The sequence below is a fragment of the Pipistrellus kuhlii genome, unplaced genomic scaffold (assembly GCF_014108245.1).
Source record: "Pipistrellus kuhlii isolate mPipKuh1 unplaced genomic scaffold, mPipKuh1.p scaffold_m20_p_3, whole genome shotgun sequence".
In the NCBI taxonomy this organism is placed as follows: domain Eukaryota; kingdom Metazoa; phylum Chordata; class Mammalia; order Chiroptera; family Vespertilionidae; genus Pipistrellus; species Pipistrellus kuhlii.
This window is the reverse complement of record NW_023425529.1, coordinates 95,292,075-95,317,487: the sequence shown is the minus strand read 5'-3', so window position 1 is coordinate 95,317,487 and position 25,413 is coordinate 95,292,075. Positions and strand designations below refer to the sequence as shown.

Below are 25,413 nucleotides of genomic sequence, written 5' to 3'. Positions count from 1 at the left end.
GCTGGAAATGCAGACGCCCTCTTAAAGGGTCAACACAAAAAATTTCATGTGCAGCCATTCACCTTGGGTTCTGGCAGAAAAGACTGGAGCTCTCTGAAGAGACTCCAATATTAGGGGCCTGGGATTGAAGATTGGAGGGCAGCCATCCAAGTTTTCTTTGCTGGTGGACCTTTGCTATCTAGGTGGTTTTGTCTGAGGGTAAGGCACCCCACCTGTGGTCTATAGCATGAGGCTAATCAAAACTGAGTGTTCATTGGACTGCAGGCAGAGGAGGATCTCCAGAGGCTTTGAGTCTTTGCCTGATCTCCTTCTGGACCCAGGACTAGGAAAAGCAGACTCTAATGCACATCTTGGTCTTTGCCAAAAACAACTAGTCCCAGCAGCGGGAGCCACAAGCTGTGGATTGCTGTTATCCATAAAGAGGGTACTCAGAGCCAGTCACAAATAGCTGCTGAGATTGTCATGCACTAGAGATTGGGAGTCATAGCAGACCTAACTAATACATAGACACAAACTCAAAGAAGCAGCCATAATGGGGAGACAAAAACAACAACAGCCAAACCAAAGAACAAGAGAATTCTCCAGAAGAAGAACTAAATGAAATGGAGATATCAGAAATAGAGTTCAGAATAATGATGGCAAGGGTGGTCAACAGCATTAGAAAAGATACAGTGACTATGAAGAATAACATAGCACTAATAAAGAAAAAGCGGGAGGAAACAGATTAAGGGAAGCTGAGGATAGGATCAATGAAATCACTCAATCAGAGAACCAAAAGGAAAAACTAAAAAACCAGGACAGCCCTAGCTGATTTGGTTCAGTAGATAGAACATTGGCTTGAGGACCAAAGCGTCCTGGTTCAATTCCAGTCAAGGAACACGTACCTCAGTTGGTTGTAGGCTCCTCCCTGGCCTGGGCCTGGCAGGAGGCAACCAATCAATGTGTTTCTCTCACGTCGATGATTCTCTGTTTTTCCCTCTCTCTTCCACTCTCCCTAAAAGTCAATAAAAAAAAAAAAAATCCTCGTTTGAGGATTAACAAAACAAAACAAAATAAAACCATAGGAGGACAACTTAAGGGAGCTGTGGACCAACGTGAAATGCAACAATATTCACATCATAAAAGACCCAGAAGGGGAAGAAAATGAGTGAGGAATAGAGACTGTGTCTGAAAAAATAATGGCAGAAAACTTCTCTACCCTGGTAAAGGAAAAAGTCACACAAGTTCAGGAGGCACAGAGTCCCAAACAAGAAGAACCTAACCAGGCCTTTGGCCAGGCACATCATAATTAAACTGCCAAAAATTAAAGATAAAAGAATCTTAAAGGCAGTAAGAGAAAAGCAATTTATTACTTACCAAGGAACTCCATAAGATTGTCAGCTGATTTCTCATCAGAAACTATAGACCATAGGGAATGTCATGAAATATTCAAGGTAACGAAAAGCAAGGATCTGAAATGAAGATTATTATACTCAACACTGCTATCATTAAAAACAGATGGTGAAATAAAGAGCTTCCAGACAAAAAAAAAGCTAAAGGAGTTTATCACCACTAAACCAGCACTGCAAGAAATGCAAAAGGGACAGTTGTAATGAGAAGAAATAGAAACACAGGCATAAAGAAGTAAAGTGGCAATAAATAAGTACCTATCAATAGTACTTAAAAAGATATAGGGCAGGTAAAATGAATAAAAAACCCACACATGACCCATTTATATGCTGTCTATAAGAGACCCACCTCAGAATAAAAGACTCACACAGGATGAGAGTGAAGGCATGGTAAAAAGTTTTTCCATGTAAACAGACATGAAAAAAAAAAAAAGCTGCGGTAGTAATACAAAATAAGTGACAAAATAAGACTTCAAAATGAAGGCCATCAAAGAGATTATTAATACTTAATACTTAAGGGACCAATTGAATAAGAGGATATATCTCTGGCAAACATATATGCACCCAATACAGGAGCAACTAAATATCTAAAAACAAAAACAAAACACACACACACACACACACACACACACACACACACACACACACACCAAAAAGCAACTAGAGGGCTTAAGGGAGAGGTCAACAGCAATACAGATATAGTAGGATACCTTAACATCCCACTGACATCACTGAATAGATTTTCCAGACAAAAAAATAACAAGAGAACAGAGACTCTAAGTGATGATTTAAATGACATTTATAAGACAAGGTTTTTTGTTTGTTTGTTTGTTTTGTTTCCCTCCTGAAGGAGAAAGCTAGCCACATATTAAGCCGCCCGTCCTTTCCACCCTCTCAGGTCTCTGTCCTCCACAGCTCCTCTGAGTTTCAGGGTCCTTTTCTCTTTCCTTTGAGTTGTAGAGTTTCCACTCAGCCAGCTTTACGGTGGTTCTGGACTATGTCTGCTCTGTCTTCCAGTTGCAGTTCTGAAATTGTGTGAGGCATCAGTATAGGTATTTACCTATGCCTCCATGTTGGTTTCTCTCCTTTCAGAGAGTTTTTTCGAAACTGCGTGTTGGGTTTTGTTGAATACTTTTTATGCAACTATTGATATGCGGAGTCCTGACGTCACTGCTGTGTGGAGGCGGAGCGAAGGTTGGAGTGAGCAGTGAGCGAGGGGCGGGAGAGAGGAGGAGACTTTCGCAGATGCGTGTAGAAGAACAGGAGGATTAGAGCAGACAGGACGCGGTGAAGGTGGTGAGTGCTGGTCTGTCTCTGGTGACACTACCTGACGCTCGTGGCCGCCCTCATGACTGAAGGTTATCAGTTAGTGGCAGACCCTGCTCCAGCCCAGATCCAGGCCCCAGCAAGCCCAGTGACAGTCCCCAGGCAGGTCCCAGGGGGTAAATGTCTGATAAAGGGGTAGGGGGAGGTCTGGTGAAGGTGTTCAGTGGCACAGGGGTGGGGGGAGGGGATCACTTAAAATGACACAGGAGGATCAGAGGGGGCAATCAAAATGACACAGGAGGATCAAAAGGGGTTACTAAAATGGTAATCCCCCCTCTGATTCTCCTGTGCCATTTTGATTCCCTCCTCTGATCTCCCCTGTGTCATTTTAAGTGACCCCCCCCCTCCCACCTTGATACCCCAATTCCATGTTTTTACCCCTAGAAATGAGCGCAAAAAGAAAAAGCTACTCTGTGGAGTACAAGAAAGGAATTGTGGAAGACTCTTGGGGCCAAAACCTTACTGCTTTCTGCAAAGAGAAGATGTTGAGTATCTGATTGGTCTGAAAATGGCGAGCAGAGTATGGTAACCTCATTGAACAAGTGGACAAGGGAAATGCTAAAAAGCGCAAGTGTGGATCAGGTCACCAACCATTATTTTCCGAGCTGGAAGACCTGATCTGTGAATGGGCTGTTGACAGGAGAGTAGAGGCTTTGGTTGTGAATAGGGCTCAGATTCAAGAATTTGCCCTTGCAATGGCACCACAGTTTGACATAGCCCCCAAAGACTTCAAAGCATCACAACACTGGCTGGATAATTTCCTTCAGCAAAGTGAACTGTCTTTAAGAAGATCTACAACACTGTTTAGGTTGGAAGATACTCAAGTTATTAAGCGAGCACTTGCATTCAAATCCTTTATTGATGATGCTGACTTCTCTAAATACAATCTTTCCAACATGATTGCTATGGATGAAACTGCAGTGTTTATGGTCCATTCATCTCAAACAACAATTGAACAGCGGGGTGCCTCCTTAGTGTACATTCCCTCCACTGCTTACAAAAGTGCATGTGTTTCCTGTATTTTGGCAGTTCGTCTGGACGGCACTAAAATCCCATCTTTAATCATTTCTAAGGGCAAGAAGGAAAAGATTGAACGTGTTTTGGGCGTTTTTATTCTTGAAACTGAAAAAGCCTGGGCCACACAAGCAGTCATAAGGAAGTGGGTCGCTTGTTATGCGAGGGAGCCAAAGAGGTCTGCTAGTCTGGGATGCAGCCAGCATTCACTGCACTAAAGACATGAAGACATTTCTTCAGGAAAGAAAAATAGATCAGATAATGATTCCCGCAGGAATGACGGCCTATCTCCAGACTCTTGATATTGCAATAAACAAGCCATTCAAAGACAATTTGCGCATGGAAATTAATGACTACGTTGAAAATAGAATGGAGAGAAATCAGAGTGGAAACTGTGAAACCTAAACTGCAAGAAGTTGTGACTTGGGTGAAGAATTCATGGGAGAACACCACTGACAGTTGCATTGCAAATGCACTGCGAGCAGGCTACCTTGACAAGACGTACTCATTTAAAGACAGTGCTATTGCTAAACATGAGAGATTTGGTCCACTGATTCTGAAAGAAATGGAGTCACAAGAAATTCAACAGGAAATTCAGGAATTTGATTGTTATGATGATGTTCCAGAAGATGATGACATGACTGTCATTGAATAAATGAGTAAATTCTTGATACTGTAGGATTCACAGTTTGTCTGGTTTGTGTTGACAACTACTGTACTACCATACTGTATACAGGTAATAAATTTCCTTTATTTTCATTTAACAATAAATGTGTACCGTATTCTTCTTCATGGAAAAATAAGACATCCCCTGAAAATAAGACCTAGCGTATCTTTGGGAACAAAAATTAATGTAAGACACTGTCTTATTTTCGGGGAAACAGGGTAGCACACAAAGCCACTCTATCAAATCAGGGAAGCAGCCAAACTGTGGACACAAAGAAACAGTTCACAAAAGAAAGAAATGGAGGAAAGCAAACGACTGGATATGGAGTTCAAAACCATGGTTATAAGGTTTTTCAAGAATTTCCTAGAAAAGGCCGATAAATTTAATGAGACCCTCGAGGATATGAAAAAGTATCAACCAGAAATTAAGCATACATTGATTGAAATAAAAAATATTATATAGAGACCTAAAGTAGACTATAGGATCGCAAGAATCAAGTCGATTTGAAATACAGACAAGCAAAAAAACATTCCTCTGGAAAAGCAAAAAGAATCCAAAAATTTGAAGACAGTGTAAGAAGCCTACGGGACAACTTCAAGCATACTAATATCAGAATTATGGATGTGCCAGAAGAAGAGAGAGAGCAAGATACTGAAAACCTGTTAGAAGAAATAGTGACCAAAAACTTCCCCCACCTGGTAAAAGTAATAGACTTACAAGTCCAGGAAGCACACAGAACCCCAAATAAATGGAATCCAAAGATTACCACATCAAGACACATCATAATTAAAATGCCAAGAGCAAAAGGACAAAGAGAGAATATTAAGAGCAGCAAGAGAAAAACAGTTAGTTACCTACTTCTCAATAGAAACTATGCAGGCCAGATGGGAATGGCAAGAAATATTTAAAGTGATTAACAGCAAGAAACTATAACTAAGATTACTCTACTCAGCGAAGTTATCATTCAGAATTGAAGGTCAGATAAAGAGCTTCACAGATAAGAAAAAGCTAAAGGAGTTCATCACCACCAAACCAGAATTATATGAAATGCTGAAAGGTATTCTTTAAGAAGAGGAAGAAGAAAAAGGTAAAGATAAAAATTATGAGCAACAAATACGTATATATCAACAAGTGAATCTAAAATCCAAGGGAATAAAAAATCCAAGGGAATAAAAAATCCAATGCACAGTATTAACTGGTGAATACAATAGAATCAGGGGCATAGAAAGGGGTGGATTGACAATTCTCAGGGGAAAAGGGGAGTGTGGGGGAGTATGGGAAGAGACTGGAGAACAATTGTACACCTATGGATTTTTCTCCAGTGGGGGGGGCAAAGGGTGGTGGTAGTGGGGGGGGGGGTAAAGGGAGAGGGTGAGGTAGGAACCTGATAGAGTGGAGCTTGGGGGGAAAAAGAGGAACACTTGTAATAATCTGAATAAAGATTTATTAAAAAAATAAAATAAAAATAAAATGCCTGGCCAATGGGGAAAAAAAAGACTCTTCAAAAAAAAATGGGAATAGTGGGATTATATATCAACATAATAAAGGCAACACATGGCAAACTTACAGCAAACATTATATTAGATGGGGAAAAACTAAAACCTTTTCCCCTAAGATAGGGGTGTCGAACTCAATCAGAGAAGGGGCCAAAATCTAAAATCCAGCCTAAATCGCGGGCCGAATGGTTTACTGAACAGTCATAAACTGTCATTGTGATGGAAACGCAGCAGAGTGCAGTGATGACAGCGCGGTGTGGGCCACATTGCAAGGCCTGGCGGGACGGATTTGGCCCGCGGGCCTTGTGTTTGACACATGTGCCCTAAGAACAGGAACAAGAGAGGGATTTCTACTTTCTTTTTTTTTTCTTTTTTTAAAATATATTTTATTGATTTTTTTACAGAGAGGAAGGGAGAGAGCTAGAGAGCTAGAGAGAGAAACATCAACCAGCTGCCTCTTGCACACCCCCTACTGGGGATGTGCCCGCAACCAACATACATGACCGGAATCGAACCTGGGACCTGGGACCTTTCAGTCTGCAGACCGACGCTCTACCACTGAGCCAAACTAGTTTCGGCAGGAATGTCTACTTTCACCACTCTTATTCAACATGGTATTAGAAGTCCTAGTCACAGTGATCAGAAAAGAAAAAAACATAAAAGGCATCCAAATTGGAAAGAAGGAAGTTAAACTGTCATTATTCATAGATGACATGATTCTGTACATAGAGAACACTAAAGAATCCATAAAAAATTACTAGATTTAATAAATGAATTTGGCAATATAGCAGGATACAAATTAAGACCCACAATCTATGGCATTTTTAAACACCAATAATGAATTATTAGAAAGAGAAACTAAATAAACAATTTACCACTACAACAGAAAAAAATTAGAAAACTTACAAATAAAATTAATCAAGTAGGTGAAAGGCTGGTACTTGGGAAACTGCAGGAGATAGAGAAAGACAAACAAGTAGAAGAAAATACTGTGTTCATTGACTGGTAAAATTAACATCATTAAAATTCCATACTACATAAAGCAATCTAAAGATTCAATGCAATTCCTATTATAATACCAAAGAAATATTTCACAGATCTATAACAAACACTCCAAAATGTATATGGAATCAAAAAGACCTGAATAGCCTCAGCAATCCTGAGAAAGAACATACCAGATGTCAAGTTATACTTACAAAGTCACTATACTCAAAACGCCTGGCACAGAATGGGCATATAGATCAATGGGACAGTACAGGAGAACTCAGTATGCTCAATTAATATTTGATAAAGGAGTCAAGACAGTCTCTTCAATAAATGGTGTTGAGAAAACTGAACAGGTACATGCAAAAATATATTCAACCAGGCCACCAAATTATACCATATACAAGAATAAACTAAAAGTGGACAAAATATTTAAATATGAGTTGTGAAACAATAGAAATCCTAGAAGAAACTATAGGCAGCAAATTCTCAGACATCTCTTGTAGTCATGTTTACAGATACATCTCGTAATGCAAAACAAAACAAAACAAACAAACAAAAAAAAAACCCTAAGGAGAAAATAGGACATCAAAATAAAAAGCTTTTGCATAGCAAAAAAAAACCATCAACAGAATAAAAAGGGAGCCCATGGCATGGAAGAATATACTTGGCAATCATACGTCTAATACAGGGTTAATATCTAAAATATATAAGGAACTCATGCAACCTAACAAAAGGAAGACAAACAATCCAATCCAAAAATGGGCAAAAGACCTAAATTGACACTTCTCCAAAGTGGACATACAGATGGCCAAGTGACATGTGAAAAAAATGCTCAGTCACTGATCATCAGAGTTGCAAATTAAAACAACAATGAGATGTCACCTCACACCTGTCAGAATGGCTACTATTAACATATCAACAAATGAGCCCTAGCTGGTCTGGGCCAGTGGATAGTGTTGGCTTGGGGACTGAAGGGTTTGATTCTGGTCAAGGGCTTATTCCGGTTGCTGGCTTGATCCCCAGGTCGGGGCGTGCAGGAGACAGATGATAAATGATTCTCATCATTGATGTTTCTATCTTTCTTTCCCCTCTCCCTTCCTCTCAATAAAAATGTTAAAAAAATCAATCAACAAATGACAAGCACTGGTGAAGATGATTGACCCAGTGATTCCACTTCAAAAATATATCCTAAAAAAAACAAAATACCCATCAGAAAGAATATATGTGCCCCTTTTTTCATAGCAGCACAATTTATAATAGCTAATATCTGGAAATAGCTGAAGTGTTGTATCAGTAGGTAAGTGGATTAAAAGTTGTGGCACATTTACAACATGGAATACTTTGCAGCAGTAAAAAGAAGGATCTCTTCTATTTTGAGACAGCATGGAGGGACCTAGAGAGTATTATGCTAAGCAAAATATGCCAGTTAGAGAAAGACAGGTATTACATGATTTCACTCATATGTGGAATGTAATGAACAAAATAAAATGTTGAACGAAAGAAATCCAGAGACAGAGGAATAGAACAGATGTGGAATCTTAGAGGGAAAACGGGAAGGTCGGGGGAAGGGAAGAAGAGATCAACCAAAAAACTCAACAATAAAAATTTTAAAGAGAAAAAAAAAAGAAACAAATTAAAAAAACATCAATGGAAAAATGCTTTGGTGAGGATTAACAATAAACCTTTCTCTCTAAAAAAAAAAAAAGGTAATATGCAAATTGTCTGGGACACAGTAATGTCATGACTGCTCAGGAGTAGGCTGCGTACGCAGGTGAGCAGGAGGAGACTGCATGTGTGATGAGGCAAGCCATGGATGGTGCAGGCCCACAGAGAACAGGGCCTGCCAGCCATGGAACGCCGGTAGTCCATCCTCTGTGCATGAGTTGCAGCGGAAACATCTTTTCTTACTGCTCACTGGCTAAGCTCCCTGTACGCGACTTGCAGTGTTCTTGGTAACTTGGGTAATAAGATTCCAAGAAGGTGTTCTAGGATTTTTCCACCTCATTCCTGAAAAACGGAAGTACAGCTGCTGGAAGAGCTAAGAAATGTCAGACTCTGCCCTAGCCAGTTTGTCTTAGTGGAAAGAGCCTCAGCCTGCTGACTGCAGGGTACAGGCTCAATTCTGGTTAAGGGCATGTACATGTAGGTTGAAGGCTCCTCCCTGGGCAGGTCCCTGGTCAGGGCTCATGCAGGAGGCAACCAATTAAAGTGTCCAGCTCACATTGGTGTTTCTGTCCATCTTTCCGTTTCTCTTCTATGCTCTCTAAAAATCAATGGAAAAATATCCTCATAGAGCATTAAAAAAAAAAAAGAAAAAAAAGAAAAAGAAATGTCATATCCTATGAAAGAGACATCTTAAAAACGCCTAAAGAACATCATTTTCTTGTGGTGAAGGGACTGGGGTCTGTGTTGATGGAAACAACTTGGCAGCTGCAGTGGCTGTCAGTGGCAGCAGCAGTGGGGGGCAGCACCTTCCCCTAATCAGCCCTGTCACCTCCTGTAGAGGGAGGCCAGACTTCGGGGAGTGGGCCTATGCCATCAGTAGGACATGTCCTGAGGGCTCCCAGATTGGAGAGGGTGTAGGTCAGGCTGAGGGACCAGCCCCCATGCACAAATTTCATGCACCAGGCCCCTAGTAATCAAAGAAATAAACTAATAAAAATAATTATTTCTGAGGATTATTTGATGAAACACATTCCTTACAATGTTAAAGGAAAAACACAGGTCACAGATTAATATTTACTACTAGAGGCCTGATGAATGAAGATTCGTGCTAGAGTGGGCCTTCCTTTCCCTGGCTGCCGGCACTGCCTTTCCACTCCAGCTCAGCCCAGGAGCCACTTCTTAATGCTCCTTCCCATGCTGCTGAGAGGCCCTGAGTGAGAGGGGGTGGGGCGGAACGTCTGCGTCCCACCCACACCCAGTTGCTTGGGCAACTGTTTATGCAAATTAACCACCATCTTTGTTGGGTTAATTTGCATATCACGCCTGATTGGCTGGTGCGTGTAGTAGAGGTATAGTCAATTTATAGGTTTCTCTATTATTAGGTAAGATAATTCCAGTTCTGTAATAAATGCATTGAGAAGGGGCCCTAAGTAAAGACATATAAACAGTGATTCTGTAGAATCTAATAAACAACATAAAATGATGAAGAAAAGTAGACCCAGAGACACGGAAGCATTTAACAGACTGTCAAACCTCAGACGGAAGGCAGGGAAGAGGGAGGGTGAGGGGGCAAGAGATCATCTAATGAACTCATTTGCATATATCCATAACATGAACACAGACAATAGGTGTGGTGGTGTGGGGGCAGAGTGTGAGAATCAATGGGGGAAATAGGGGACATATGTAATACTTTTTTTTTTTTTTAAATCAATCTTTATTGTTCATATTATTACAAAGGTTCCTCATTTCTTCCCCCCTCCACCAGGTTCCCACCCCACCCTCCGCCCCCTCCCCCTCCCCCTCCCCCATTGTCCTCATCCATAGGTGCACAGTTTATGTTCAGTCTCTTCCTCCCTCCCTTTCCCCGATAGTAAATCCCTTTTCAGATAGTAAATCAGTTACTTAGCATTTTCTCATATCAATAATACCTCCATATGCCCAATGATACACTTCACACAAAAGACATTTCCAAATAGGTCAACCAGCCTCATCCAGGCCCCACCCAAGGCACTCACAGATCAACACCCCAGTGTTATACTAACTCAACACATCCAGATCTAAGCCTTCATCACTTGATTCAGCAGACCCTCAAGTTCCCGCAAAAGTTTCCAGCCATGCCTGAGAGGCAGCCGTGGGGCAGGGACAGGCGAGGAGCGAGCTGTTCCGGGCCTGGCCTCTGTTGCTCTGGTTCGTTCCACAACCAGCTGTTCCGGGTCTGGTCACCGCCGCTCCCGACCTAGTTGCTCTGGACTTGGCTGCTGCTGCTCCGGGCCTGGCCGCACCAGACCAGGCTGCTCCAGGCCTGGCCGCTCCCAGCCTGGCAACCGCTGCTCCGGGCCTGGCCGCACCTGACCCGGCTGCTCCGGGCCTGGCAGCTGCTGGTCCAGGCTTGGCCGCACCCGACCCGGCTGCTCTGGGCCCGGCTGCTCCGAGCCCGGCCGCTCCCGGCCTGGATGCTCCAGGCTTGGCTACTGCTGTTCTGGGCCTGGCTGCTCCCAACCCGGCTGCTCTGGGCCCGGCCACTCCGGGTCTGGGTGTTCCTGGACTGGCCACCCTGGGCTTGGCCGCCTCCGCCTCAGGCCTGGCTGCCACTGCCCCAGGTCTGGCTGCTCCAGTGCTGGCTGTTGATGCTCTGGTTCTGGCTGCTGCTGCTCTGGGGCCTGGCCGTTGCTGCTCCGGGCCTGGCTGCCACTGTCTTGTGCCTGGCCACTCTAAGGCCTGGCCGCTGCTGTTCCAACATTGTCCTTTTTTTTTTTTTTAAACGCATTTATGTTGCAATGTTGCTGGTGAGTTGAGTTCTGACTTACTCTTTGATTTTTCAAGATCTTCTTTGTATTCTTTCTTAAGTAATTTTACTATCTTTTGCTCTCACTTGATTTCTTCACATTGAGAACTTCTTTGGTTTCTTCCTCCTTGTCCTGGGAGCTCAGCAGGTTGGCCTGTGGCACCCCTTTGTTCTCTGCGGGCTCCTGCGCTGCTTCAGCCTGTTGCCGGGGTCAGTGCCGCCCAGGAAGCAGCCCCCGGCCTTGGCTCTGTTGCCCGCGCTCAGCGGTCGAAGGCTCAGGGGCACCCCCCCCCCCGGGGGCCCCGTCGCCCGGCTCCTTGCTGGTGCCCGGATGGCCGGTGTCCGGCAGGGGCTCTTGCTCCCTGTTGCGTTCCTCCAGTCTGGAGCTTTTTTTCTCCTTCCCGCTAGGGGAGTCTAGGATCAGAGTCCTAGACTGTCCTCTGCACGCAGTGTGTGCGACTCCGGGGGCTCCGCTTTTCGCAGCTCCCCCAGGATTTTACCTCACAGCCCTGTCTCCCCCTGCCTGAGCTTGGGTCCCCAGGGATTGGCCTAGAACTGGGGTTCAGAGCAGTCCGGGCTGAGGCTCAGCGCTGCCGGAGGCTTTGTTTCTTCCGGCTAGGGTAATCCAGCATCAGAGTCAACATTCAGTCCTCTGTGCGAAATGTGCACACGACTCCGGGGGGCCCTGCTTTACGCTGCTCCCCTGGGATTCCGCCTCACAGCCCCGTCTCCCCCTGCCGGAGCCTGGGTCCCCAGGGTCTGGCCCATAACTGGGGCTCAGCACTGCCGGTTCGGGGGTTCAGCCCAGGCTGGCGGTTTTATTTCCTTCCTGCTAGGGAACGCCAGGCAGCACCCAGCCCTCTCCTCCTCTCCGGCTGCAACCTCTCCGCGCGCGAGTGCGTGCGGGCGCGCAGCATGTCTCCGTACCTTAGGCTTTTTTTCAGCTCCTCTGATTTTCCTTCTGGTTTTCTCTTTCCTTCTTGTTGTAGAATTTTCAGTCAGTCGACTACCTGTAGCTCTGGGCGATGTCCACTCTACATTTTAGTTGTATTCCACTGAAATTGTTGTGTGCTGCTGCGGTTAGATGTCTACCCGAGCAGCCATCTTGGATCCTCTCTCCATATGTAATACTTTTAACAATAAGGATTAATAAAATAATAATAATAAAATAAAAGTACCAAAAAACAGAAAACAAACTAACAGGGATGATTTCTTAAATGTGAGATTATTATGTCTTTTATAGTTTTCCACATGCAGTCTCACAAGTTTTTTGTAAAGGGATGGATATTATTTTGGACATAGAACTTCCCAAATAAAATGGAAATCCAACTACTATTACATGTTATAAAATGATTTATTTTTTAGTTACTTCTTACGTTCTCCAGTGTGTGAAACATGTTAAAAGTCTAAAAGTAAATTGTTCAAGCCGAAATCGGTTTGGCTCAGCCGTAAAGCGTCGGTCTGCGGACTGAAAGGTCCCAGGTTCCATTGGGGTCAAAGGCATGTACCTTGGTTGTGGGCACATCCCCAGTAGGGGGTGTGCAAGAGGCAGCTGGTAGATGTTTCTCTCTCATCGAAGATGTTTCTAGCTCACTCTCTCCGTTCCTCTCTGTAAAAAAATTAATAAACTATATATTTTTTTAAAAAAGTAAATTGTTCAAGTACAAAAAGGTTAGGATTGAAGATTTTTAAAAATAAGTTTAACTTTTTATTGTTTTATGTTTTTATTGATTTTACAGAGAGGAGCTGAATGGGAGAGAAACATCAATTGGTTGTTCTTATATACCCCCTCCTATTGGGGATCAATTGCCATATGCCCTGACTGGGAATTAAACATATGACTTCTTGGTGCATGGGACCAAAGTCACATAGGCCTGACGGAATATGTAGATTTTTAAGGTGAGATATTAAAAATCAACTATAGCTGAAACTGATTTGGCTCAGTGGATAGAGCATCCGCCTGAGGACTGAACGGTCAAAGGTTCGATTCCAGTCAAGGGCATGTACCTTGGTTGCGGGCACATCCCGAGTGGGGTGTGTGCAGGAGGCAGCTAATCAATGATTCTCTCATCATTGATGTTTCTGGCTTTCTCTTCTTTTCCCTTACTCTCTGTAATCAATAAAAATATAGTTTTTAAAAATCAACTACATACAATTTAAGGTATTTTGGCAACAAAGAAGTGGGAAATTTAAAACAAAGGAACATTCCCTGGCCATTGTGAGTATGGTCGAGACTTGACCATATTTTGGAGGAAAAAAAAAAAAAAAGAGCCCTAACCAGCTACATCAGCCTGTGGACTTAAGGGTCCCAGGTTCGAGTCCAGCCAAGGGCACATACCCACATTGTGGGCTTGATCCCCAGCAGGGGGCATGCAGGGGACAGCTGATCAATAATTCTCTCTCATCATTGATGTTTCTATCTCTTTCCCTTTCCCTTCCTCTCTGAAATCAATAAAAATATATAAAAAATGGATTGGGTGCTAACTTAAAAAAAAACACTTAGGAAAATTATAGATGTAAATGATTATTGCTAAATCAGTGGCTCTGCATCATTTGAAAAAATATGTACAAACTACTCTATTTTTTACTGAAGTGAAATCCAATAAAATAATTTAAAAGTACACAATGTTTAATACACTCAGTGTTATGTAGCCACTACCTATACTAAGTTGCAAAACACTTTTAGCACCCCAAAGGAAAACCCTGTATCCATTAAGCAGCCATTCTCTATTTGTACTACCCTATGCTCTGCACCTCTATGGATTTACTTACTCTGGATATTTCACAAACACAGAATCATACAGTATGTCTACATAGTTATTTGAGATACATTAATAAATACAGTCAATCTATACATATATAAAAGCCTAAGTGACCATTAGACCGGGCCTCTAGTATTACAATAACTTAGTATGGCAAAATGGATAATAGATTTATTGAGAACACTTTGTAAGTTAGATAAACAATACTGTATCCTGAAACTTATAGAATAAACTCCACCTCCCCCCAAAACAAAGAAAACCACAATGAAATATCACTTCACATTGGACAAAATGTCTTTTATTAAAAAGACAAGTAGTACATGTTGGAGAGAATGGGGAAAAAAGGGAACCCTTTTGTACTTTTTTTTTTTTTTTTTTTTTTTTTACAGAGAGGAAGGGAGAGATAGAGAGCTAGAAACGTCGATGAGAGAGAAACATCGACCAGCTGCCTCCTGCATACCCCCTATTGGGGATGTGCCCGCAACCAATGTACATGCCCTTGATCGGAATCGAACCCGGGACCTTTCAGTCCGCAGACCGATGCTCTACTGCTGAGCCAAACCGGTTTTGGCGGGCAAAGGGATTTTAATGAGAAGCTAATTACAAGCACCACTTAGCAATCCGCTGAAGAATTATAAGTAGAATCTCTGGTTAAGTGGTGCCCAGGTTTCTCCTTCCGAGCTCCCTCTTCCCAAGGGCAGGTTATCAGACTCCCTGGCAAACCTTGCCAACTTTAGTAGCACACTGGAGACTAGACCACAACAAGGAGTCCCTTGCAACGGCAATGTCCAGAGTTTCCTGACAAAAATACCCTCATAGCACTAACCCTACAGTTCAGCAACAGTTCCCATTACTGATATATTTTCCCCAGAAGTCAAAATTAAAAAGACTTTTAAGGCAATAAGATTGGACTCCTGGGTGACCAATATAAATATAGGTCATAAAGACAGCCTATAAGACTTTAAAGGTCTGAACAGTTTCCTGTTTAAACAGAAGCATAAAACTCATGCCACAATTAAGCTTTCTCCAGTATATTTGGTACCATAATAAATATTGAGAATTGTTTATAATACCATGGTTACTTGCATCTAAAACTAAAGGGCAAAATTAAAAAAAATGAAACAAAACAAAGCAACCAACTGCCAAAAAAAACTAAAAGAAATTTTAGCATTTGAAGTTAAGATTTTGCTTGCAGTAATGTAGAAGCTATTAGTCCATAATACCAAGAGATCTGAAATGTAAATGAAGACTTTTGGGACTCAAACCAGGGCAATGAACAGAAAAAAAGGAAAGAGAACTTTCAAGAAAGTGTCAAGTTAATAAAGATAGTGAAGAGGACCCAGGAAGGCAAAATGAGCTAGAAATTCATCTGAGAACTATGGCTAAGTCAGTCATAGAATTGGTGTCTCAAAGCTAATTAAATGTTGGGCAATTTAACTCCTAGCAAGAACACATCTTTAAGCTAGGAAAATAACATACTTATTGATAAGATCTCTGTAATATTCTATCATGTTGTCACACTTCAATTTTAGAGTCATGAAAACCTTACTGGCAAGGCAGTAAGAAGCCCGCATACTGTAATAGGCCAGCCAAAGACAGGGTCTGAAGTAACCTACTGTCTTCTAAGGTACAAGTTTTTATAACCACTGAAGTATTTAAATATTCCATGAAACATTATGCTAAAAGGAGAGATAAAATGGTTAAAAATAGATAGAACATGAGAAGTGGCCAACTTTTAGTCTAACTTGAGAGAAAGATGAGCAGACAAAGGAGAAAAACCTTAGGGGAAAGAAATGAGTGAAATGATGTGTTCTTGGAGATGTGGGCAGAATAAATGTGTAAGGAGACATTGTTCTTCGGACACTTGCACTGCTTTCCTCCTTATCCCTATAGTCCTCCTACCTTTTCACTATTTGATCTCCTTCGTCAAATATATCTTTACTTGGGATTGAGGTTTCTTAGGCCTCATTCTACTCCCACCTTGCCAATTTTTTAAATCTCAGTAAATAAAAACATCAATTTTGTCCCTTCCTACAAGTGTGATGCTAGATAAAGACATTTAACTACTACTCTAAACCATATTACAAAATGAAAATACCGAAACATAGTTGTCTCCTGAATGCTGCTTGGAAAACACTTTCATTAAACACAGTTGTTGTTCCAAACACTCTCTCTTCATCAAACATTCTGTCTTAACTTGCACTTGATGTTCACCTGTCTTCAGAGACAGAGAAGCATTTAATATAAACCGCTAACAATTTTCTGCCCCTTCAATAGGTTGTCTCTTTAACTTAGGATAAATGGGAGCAGCTCTACTCCATGGTGAGACCTGTCTTAGAGGTATTTTGTCTTCTCAGAGAGCCAGCTACATTCATTTTTCTTATTCACGTCCATGCTGTATCTCTAATTAAAAAATCCCCTGAACAGAAACCTGTCATAAGCTCTTCTCAACCCTGCTTACTTTTATTTTTTTATGATCTTTGTTTTTATCATGTCTCAAAACAAATACATGATAAGAATTAATATTTTACAAACTACTCAATCTCTTGCAACTTGACTCACTCTCATATCTACCTCTAATGAAACTTCTGCTCAGTTTTTTCATTTTCTTTCTAAACATACAGCAGGGAGTCTACTCCTTTTTCCTGCTGGAAGTATTTCTCAGTAGCTGATTTCTCACCTTCCAGTTCTTCCTTACAAAATTGTTCATCATGGTGTGACCAGAGAGGTATCTTCTCAAAACAAAGATCTAATGAGTTAACAAACCCTCCTACTGCCTGACCATTGAAGATATAAGCATGATAGGGGACTCCAAAATCTGTTCCAACCTTTGCTCCCACTGTATGTTACAATATATCTTACATGCCAGACACATCCAAATATACACTGTTCTTTGGATATATTACATACTATTTTGTTTATATTACTCCTCCACCCCCACTGTCAAATATTAGCCACTTAAAAGTTGCAGGAGAAACACTTCTGCCTGCCCTAATGCTCCCTTCTTTGCCCAGCATTGATTCTTCCAACTATGCATTCATAAATTTCTATTACACACATATCTATTACTGTAACATTTTAATTCTCATCTACACTAAATATGGATGTGCTTATCCCAGGAAATTATTAAGACCCAAGAATCTGACCTCATATTTTATTTCTTAAGCCCTTCTCTTTTTAGAAATGCATCTTATACATAAGAATATCCGTCCTGGCCAGTGTGGCTCAGATGGCTGGAGCACCATCCTGTATTCCAGAAAGTGGTGGGTTTGATTCCTGGTCAGGACGAATGCCTGGATTGTGGGTTTGATCTGATTGATGTTTCTCACATCAATGTTTCTCTCTTTCTCCCTTCCCTTCTCTAAAATATCCGTAAAATATACTTATAAAAAAAATCAAGAATGCTCCATAAAAGTTTGAAATTTTAAAAAATGAGGTAAAGGTAAATGAAAAGTTAAGAATAGAAGGGAATATAAGATGGAACAATCCTTGTGAACACTTAAAAATCCTTCTCTCTACTCTCACATACACTCACTCCTGCTTGATGGACTTCATGGACAGGTGGTCAGATACCCAACTAAGTTGTAACTCTGCCTTTGTGTGCTGTGGATGTTTTTCCTAAGGCTGGAGTGAGGAAGATAGATTTGGGTGTTCTCATCTACTGCTGCTGCTGCCAGGAGAAGAGTGTCCTTTAAGGCAGTGTTTCTCAACCTTTTTTGGGCAAAGGCACACTTGTTTCATGAAAAAAATCACGAGGCACACCACCATTAGAAAATGTTAAAAAATTTAACTCTGTGCCTATATTGACTATATATAAAGTAATTCTCTTGAATAGGAATCAAATAAACACAAAGAAAGTATTTTATAATTACTTTATTATGAAATATTAAGTAAACAAAATAGTGAAAAATTATAAAATTCTTGTCTTGTCTGCACCTACGGCACAGAACAGCGGTTGAAAAACGCCGCTTTAAGGCACAAGAGATGGATTTACTAAGATGAGAATGAATGGTATCTTTAAGGCAGTCAGTAAAAAAGACCATTCAACTCCAGAAGATAACAAACCAGTTTATTCTCTTAAAACAACAACAAAAACCCAGATATGAAGTGCCTCCTTTGTCAATGTTTATCATGGGCAAGAAACTCCCTTAACTGTTTAAACATTTAAAAAGTATTTTCTTTCAAAATAAGATGGGAAAGTCATGCTTTATTATCTTTAGCGGGCGGGACTGGCTCTGAAGAGGGCATTATGCTCAGCTGAGGGCAAACCGCCCCTTTGAGGCAGCAGCTCAGTGGTAGTACTGAGAAGAAGCTGTGTGGGTTTGGAACCACAGGAATAAGACAGTGTGAGAAAAAGACTTGGACTAGGAATCAGAGAGCTCGTTGAGAAAATTAGAACTTGGAGAAAACTGAAGAGGCTTGACAGGGAATTTCAAAGGAGTTTTGAGAACTCTTAAGTGAGGTGATTATTCTGAAGGCCAACATAAGTTTTGGAATTTCTGTGAGAATCGCCCCAGTGTCACTGTTAAATTAGTAAGAGGTGATAAGCCAGGGCCTTCTTAAAGCTAAAAATCAGTAATTTCATTATCAGTATTATCCAGGTTTGCTTTGAAAATCTTGAAACCTGAAGCATTAACAAGACAAAAGGACATAGGAGAGAGTAAACTAAGTGACAGTAAGGGGTGGTTTATACCAGCGTTTTTCAACCGCTGTTCCGCGGCACACGAGATGTTGCCTGGTGTGCCGTAGGTGCAGACAAGACAAGAATTTTATTGGGTCGGCAGCTAAGTAATTGCGGGTTTCACACATATATGGCTTCAGTTGAATTTTTAGGTTTGCAGACGTAGTACAAATGTAAAACACATTTTGTTATTTGATAGTTGGCTATTCAGCTGTTAATCAGTAAAAAAAGTTTTTTGATCTGTTTTGTAGTTTTCGTTTGGCGTTCGTTGAAAAATGGAAAATCAAAAGGAACATTTTCGTCATATTTTGCTTTTTTATTTCCGCAAAGGGAAAAACACATCCCAAGCTCATAAAAAGTTATGTGCTGTTTATGGCGACGAAGCCTTAAAAGAACGGCAGTGTCAAAATTGGTTTGCCAAATTTCGTTCTGGTGATTTTTCACTCAAAGATGAAAAACGCTCTGGTTGTCCAGTTGAAGTTGATGACGCCCTAATCAAAGCAATAATCAATTCGGACTGTCACAGTACAACACGTGAGATTGCAGAGAAGCTTCATGTATCACATACATGCATTGAAAATCACTTAAAACAACTTGGCTATGTTCAAAAACTCGATACATGGGTTCCTCACGAACTGAAAGAATCACAGTTAACGCAACGCATTAGCAGCTGCGATTTGCTAAAGAAACGTAATGAAAATGATCCATTTTTAAAACGACTGATAACTGGCGATGAAAAATGGGTTGTTTACAACAATATCAAGCGGAAAAGATCGTGGAGCAGGTCAGGTGAACCAACTCAAACAACATCAAAAGCTGATATTCATCAAAAGAAGGTTTTGTTATCAGTTTGGTGGGATTACAAAGGAATTGTCTACTTTGAACTCTTACCACCCAACCGAACGATCAATTCTGATGTCTACATTGAACAACTAACGAAATTAAACAATGCAGTTGAAGAAAAGCGGCCCGAATTGACAAATCGAAAAGGTGTTGTATTCCATCATGACAATGCAAGGCCACACACATCTTTGGTCACTCGGCAAAAATTCATGGAGTTTGGTTGGGATGTTTTGCCACATCCACCATATAGTCCTGACCTTGCACCATCTGATTACTTTTTGTTTCGATCTTTACAAAACTCCTTGAATGGTAAAAATTTCAATAATGATGATGATGTCAAATCGTACCTGATTCAGTTTTTTGCTAATAAAAACCAGAAGTTTTTTGAACGTGGGATTATGATGCTGCCTGAAAGATGGCAAAAGGTCATTGATCAAAATGGGCAATACATTACAGAATAAAGTTATTTAGTTCCATGAAAAAATTGTCTTTGATTTTCTAAAAAAAATCCGCAATTACTTAGCTGCCGACCCAATATAATTTTTCACTATTTTGTTTACTTAATATTTCATAATAAAGTAATTATAAAATACTTTCTTTGTGTTTATTTGATTCCTATTCAAGAGAATTACTTTATATATTAGGGGTGTCGAACTCAATCAGAGAAGGGGCCAAAATCTAAAATCCAGCCTAAATCGCGGGCCGAATGGTTTACTGAACAGTCATAAACTGTCATTGTGATGGAAACACAGCGGAGTGCAGTGATGACAGCGCGGTGCGGGCCACATTGCAAGGCCTGGCGGGACAGATTTGGCCCGCGGGCCTTGTGTTTGACACATGTGTTATATATAGTCAATATAGGCACAGAGTTAAATTTTTTAACATTTTCTAATGGTGGTGTGCCTCGTGATTTTTTTCATGAAACAAGTGTGCCTTTGCCCAAAAAAGGTTGAAAAACACTGGTTTATACAACTTAAACACAATGCAAACAATGGCAGCAGATTTAATGAGATAGAAGCTTTAGAAAGCTTTTCTTAGGAGAATGGCGATGTTGCCTCAGTAAGTGCAATCCCAACTGCCAACAGAAATTACCCCAGCAGTTTCCTTAACTATGCCTATGAGCAACTCCTTTATAAGCTTCAAGACCTTGATAGGAAAAACTCTTGAACTTTATATACAGGTAAAAACCTACCATGGAACTCTCTTTCAAAGGGATTGTGCTAGTTTACCATGATAGTAGCAACAGAGGCCAATGCCAGTTTGATGCCAAATTAGATAAAAGTTACTAACAAGAAAAATTATATTCTTGATACAGAGAAGGTGAACTGCTTTTTTCCCCTACAAATTACTTTTTTTAAAACCCTTACCAAAGATATGTTTATTGATTTGAGAGAGAGGGAAACAGAGAAACACCGATGATGTGGGAGAAACACCGATTGGTTGCTTCTTATACACACCTCAACTGGGGATCAAAACCACAACCTAGGTATAATGCCTTGACTGGGAATCGAACCCACACTTTTTGGTATACAGGACAACCTCCAACCGAGTAACTTTATATATATATATATATCTCCTTAGTCAAATTATTTGTTAAAGACCTAATGTTTATAAGTTGTCTAAATATCACTATCTATAACATTAGCAAAAAATACTTCCCATCTGCTTTCTCTCTCTTCTGATGTGCATTTATTTAGTTAAGAAATGCAAATTTAGTTTTCAACCAAAATTTCCCATCAGTTATCCATCACCATAAACAATGAAAGAGACCAAAAGCATATTGATTGTTAAGTACTATGCTAGCTATGTACATTATAGGTCCTTTTGTTTTATTTCCACAAAAACTTCTGTAAAGTTATATAATTACATTTTACTAATACGAAATTTGAAACTCAGAGATATCAAGTAATTTATCCAAAGGGATATCTATAAGAGTGCAGCACCATAACTCAAAGTTTAAATGAAATGCTTATGATTTACCCTATTCTACAAGAATCCTTTGTCCACTGCCCCACTTGTTCCATGTACCTCCTTTACATACTATCCTATATAATAAAAATCTAATATGCTAAGTGCCTGACCACCAGGGGGCAGACACTTTCACTGATAGGTTAGCTTGCTGCTGGGATTGGGAATGAGCGAGATGGGCCAGACATTCCCTGGAGTCCTCCCCGGAACCAATTGTATACTGGTGGGCTCTCTCAGCCTGGCCTGCGCCCTCTCGCAATCTAGGAACCCTCAGGGGATGTCGAGAGCCTATTTTGGCCTGATCCCCACAGGCCAGGCTGAGGGACTCCACCAGTGCATGAACCTGTGCACCGGGCCTCTAGTATTTTAATAATGAATGATGTTTATTTGTGAGCATATCTATTTTTCTGATATATGTTTCAATTTCACATTTGAATCATATGCATTTTTTATTATAAGTCCCTTTTGGCTAATACAATTTGGCAGTTTAACATAGTTGATCAAAGCAAGGAATTTTAAAAGTGTATGTACTGCAAGCACTTAATAAATAAATTGCCATTCACCAATCAGGCATCAAGAAGGGTTATGATTCTTTCATATAACCCCTTAAACCTTTATCTGTTCTTCCAGTTATTTATTAATTTATTTTTTAAGTGAAATGTCATGGACACTTGCAATCCAAATATAGAAACCTTACCCTAATTTGACAATCAACTTTTTAGAAGCAACTAATCTTGAATGATTTCTTAATAGAACTTTTACAGACATTTTTATGCATATTTTATTGGTTTCTTAATATTTAATAGCATAAATTCAATAAAAAGTGCAATGAAAAAAAAAACCAGAGTGGTAAAAATATTACAATTAACCATTGTGAACATGTAACTCAACTGCTGAATGCCAAAGTTGAGCAAACATTATGGAGCGCTGATACATCTGTACTGCCTGGAGTACATAATTTATGACAGTTGGTCTAGTAAATCAAGGCTCCTTGAGAATGCTTCTAGTGTGCTGATTTATGTGATAATACATGGCAGGGCAGGACATACCCATGCTCCTGCCTTACAATATTTACATTCACCTGTTACTATGAAGAAAAATGTTTACCATGCCAGGATTTGGCTAAGGATACAATAAATCTGAGTTTATATTGGTGAATGCTGACATATAAAATTACTCTTTCCTTTCCGAAATAAAGAGGTCTTAACATATTTACATAAAACTTTAAAAAATATCCTAACTACTAATCATTTTGTAGTTTTCCCCCCCTCCTGCTATGTATAACTGTAATTAGGTTCACAACAAAATTGGTTTTATTGCTACTGTAGGTGGATTTTCAGTGGTTTTTAAACTTTACTATGCATAAGAATTGCCTCTAATAATTCTGATGGGGATTGGGAATGGTACACTGCCAGGTATCTGAGCTTTTGATAAGCATGCCAGGTGATTGTGATGCAAGAATTCTAGTTACCCAGCATTATCAGTAAGTTCTAATTAATAGACTTTATAAGTAGATTTATATTCATCCAGGCAAGACATTTAAAGATTTTTGTCTCTTACCCTTCTTTTTGTTGTATCATACTATACAAGACATAAAAGACACTATTACAAATTTAGGCTTAAACCTGATGGTTTACAATGTGTTACTTTTAATGAAGAGATGGTTTTTATGTGTTGGTAATTAAAAATAACATTTATATTGCTGAATGAAGAGAGTGAGGTTTAATTTTATCAGGAATAGGGATCTAAAATATTTACATTTGAATATACAGAATACCTACACATTTCCTTCCCCATTTTTGCAATGTTTGTAGATTATCCTCCCAAAAATCTTAGGTTGAATATTGTAGTGAAAAAGCAAAAATTATAAAAGCTAATTAGGTATATGACTTATGGATGACTTAATGTACCACTATTAGCCATTATCAATAAAGTCACATGTAAGGTGATATAAAGTTATAAAACTGTTACTGCAGTATAGCTATTTTAAGGAAATGAAGACTGTATTTCAATTCCTGAAACAATTGTCAGAGTGAGTTGCAAATCACAAAAACCAAATGTAATATAGAATTACCGTATTTTTCGGACCATAAGACGCTCCGGACCATAAGACGCACCAGTTTTTAGAGAAGGGAAATGAAGAAAAAAAGATTCTGAAACAAATAGTGTCCTAAAATATTTTATGTGCATTAAAACCCAACATCACAGTCATAAACACATGTAATCAACCCTGTAAAGTAAACAGCAGCATTTAGAACCATTTTAGAGCCGGGCAAGCACACAGAGACCACACAGAGCCGGGCAAGTAAAAAAACTTTTTTTAAAAAGTATATGTGTAGGCTATATTTGGACCATAAGACGCAGGGACTGCCCCCCCCCCCCCCCCCACTTCTGGGGGGAAAAAAGTGCGTCTTATGGTCGAAAAATATGGTAGGTATATTGACGGTGAAATGCATATTCTTTTATTTACCCATAAGATTGCAAATCTTGAGAAACTATTAGTTCCCTGCTATTAGCAAAAGGCAACTTTATGGAATTTCCCCCAGAGTATCAACCTGCTTCAGGGTTATAAATAGCATTAAATTCACAACAAATTAAGTAGAAATAGCATTAGAATCACAACATTTGTCATTTTGTACTTTCTTGGTGATATTGCAGCAATCTCTATATATAAAACCCTAATATGCAAACAGACCGAATGGTGAAACAATAGAACAACTGGTCGCTATGATGTGTGCTGACCACTAGGGGGCGCACACGGAACATGGTGGGCATCTGCAGCAGGTGAGGGGGGCGCCAGACCAAGGTGGGGTGCTGGTCGCTGTCATCAGGGGGAGCCTCTGGTGGTTACTGAATATTCTTTGCTCCCATATACTGTGGACCTACCCAGAGCTTGCACCTGCTGCCAGCACAGGCCTCAATTGTTTGGCACCATCTGTGGGTACAAGCAGTGGCTGCCAGCCCCATCACCCCTCAGGGCTTCTCCACCTCCTCCTGCTCCCGAAGGGCAATTGGGGCTAGCAGCTGCTTCTCACATCTGCTGCCACAGCTTGAACCCACTGTCAGTGCCTGCCCAGCTTGCACCCACAGCTGCTGCCAGCACCTGGCACCGGTCCTGATTGCTTGGTGCCGCAAGGGGGTGCAAGTGGCAGCTTTTGGCCCTGATTGCCCCTGAGGGATTCTCCACCTCTCCCTGCTGTCACCTGCACCCGTTGCTGGCGCTGGCCCCAATTGCTCTCCGCCATCAGTGGGTGCAAGAGGAGATGGTGCTGTCAGTGCGTGGGAGTGAAGGCAGCAAGAGTGCAGAGGATGGGCTGAGACCCACCCCTGTGCCCACCACAGCCTCGTGGCCCATGGTTCCTTTCAAGGTGCATGAATTCATGCACTGGGCCCTAATAATTTACAAATATTTTCATAATTTATTGGCAGGTTGTCAATTTTTTTTTGGTCTTCTATTAACATGTATTAGAATTATGGCAATGAAACAGCAAAGTAAATTATTACTGACTACCCACCATGAAAAGACATTACATTAGGTGCTGTTGGGATTGAAATGATGTGAGTAAGACATAGTCCCTAATCTAAAGAAGCTTAAATTCATTATGGAATTAAGGGATGAATTAATATGTTAGGGAAGACAATCTTAAGACTAGGAGCAATGGACAGCTCAAGGAAATAATGACTTTTAAGTGGAGTTGTTGGGAGACAAGTATTTGAATGGGGAGGGGAAAAGTAGAGGAGAAAAGATGTTTACAAAAGTCACATATTAAAACATAGGCTATATGGTTTATGAAACTACAACTTGCCCTGAAGTTGGAGAAGAGGGCATAC

General features: G+C 40.6%; 1 protein-coding gene across 3 annotated transcripts in view; it reads right to left on the bottom strand.

The window, feature by feature from the left end:
- Positions 1 to 25,413, bottom strand: part of LOC118729257 (cat eye syndrome critical region protein 2) — a 204,106-nt gene that overhangs the window by 40,839 nt on the left and 137,854 nt on the right. The window lies entirely within an intron of this gene.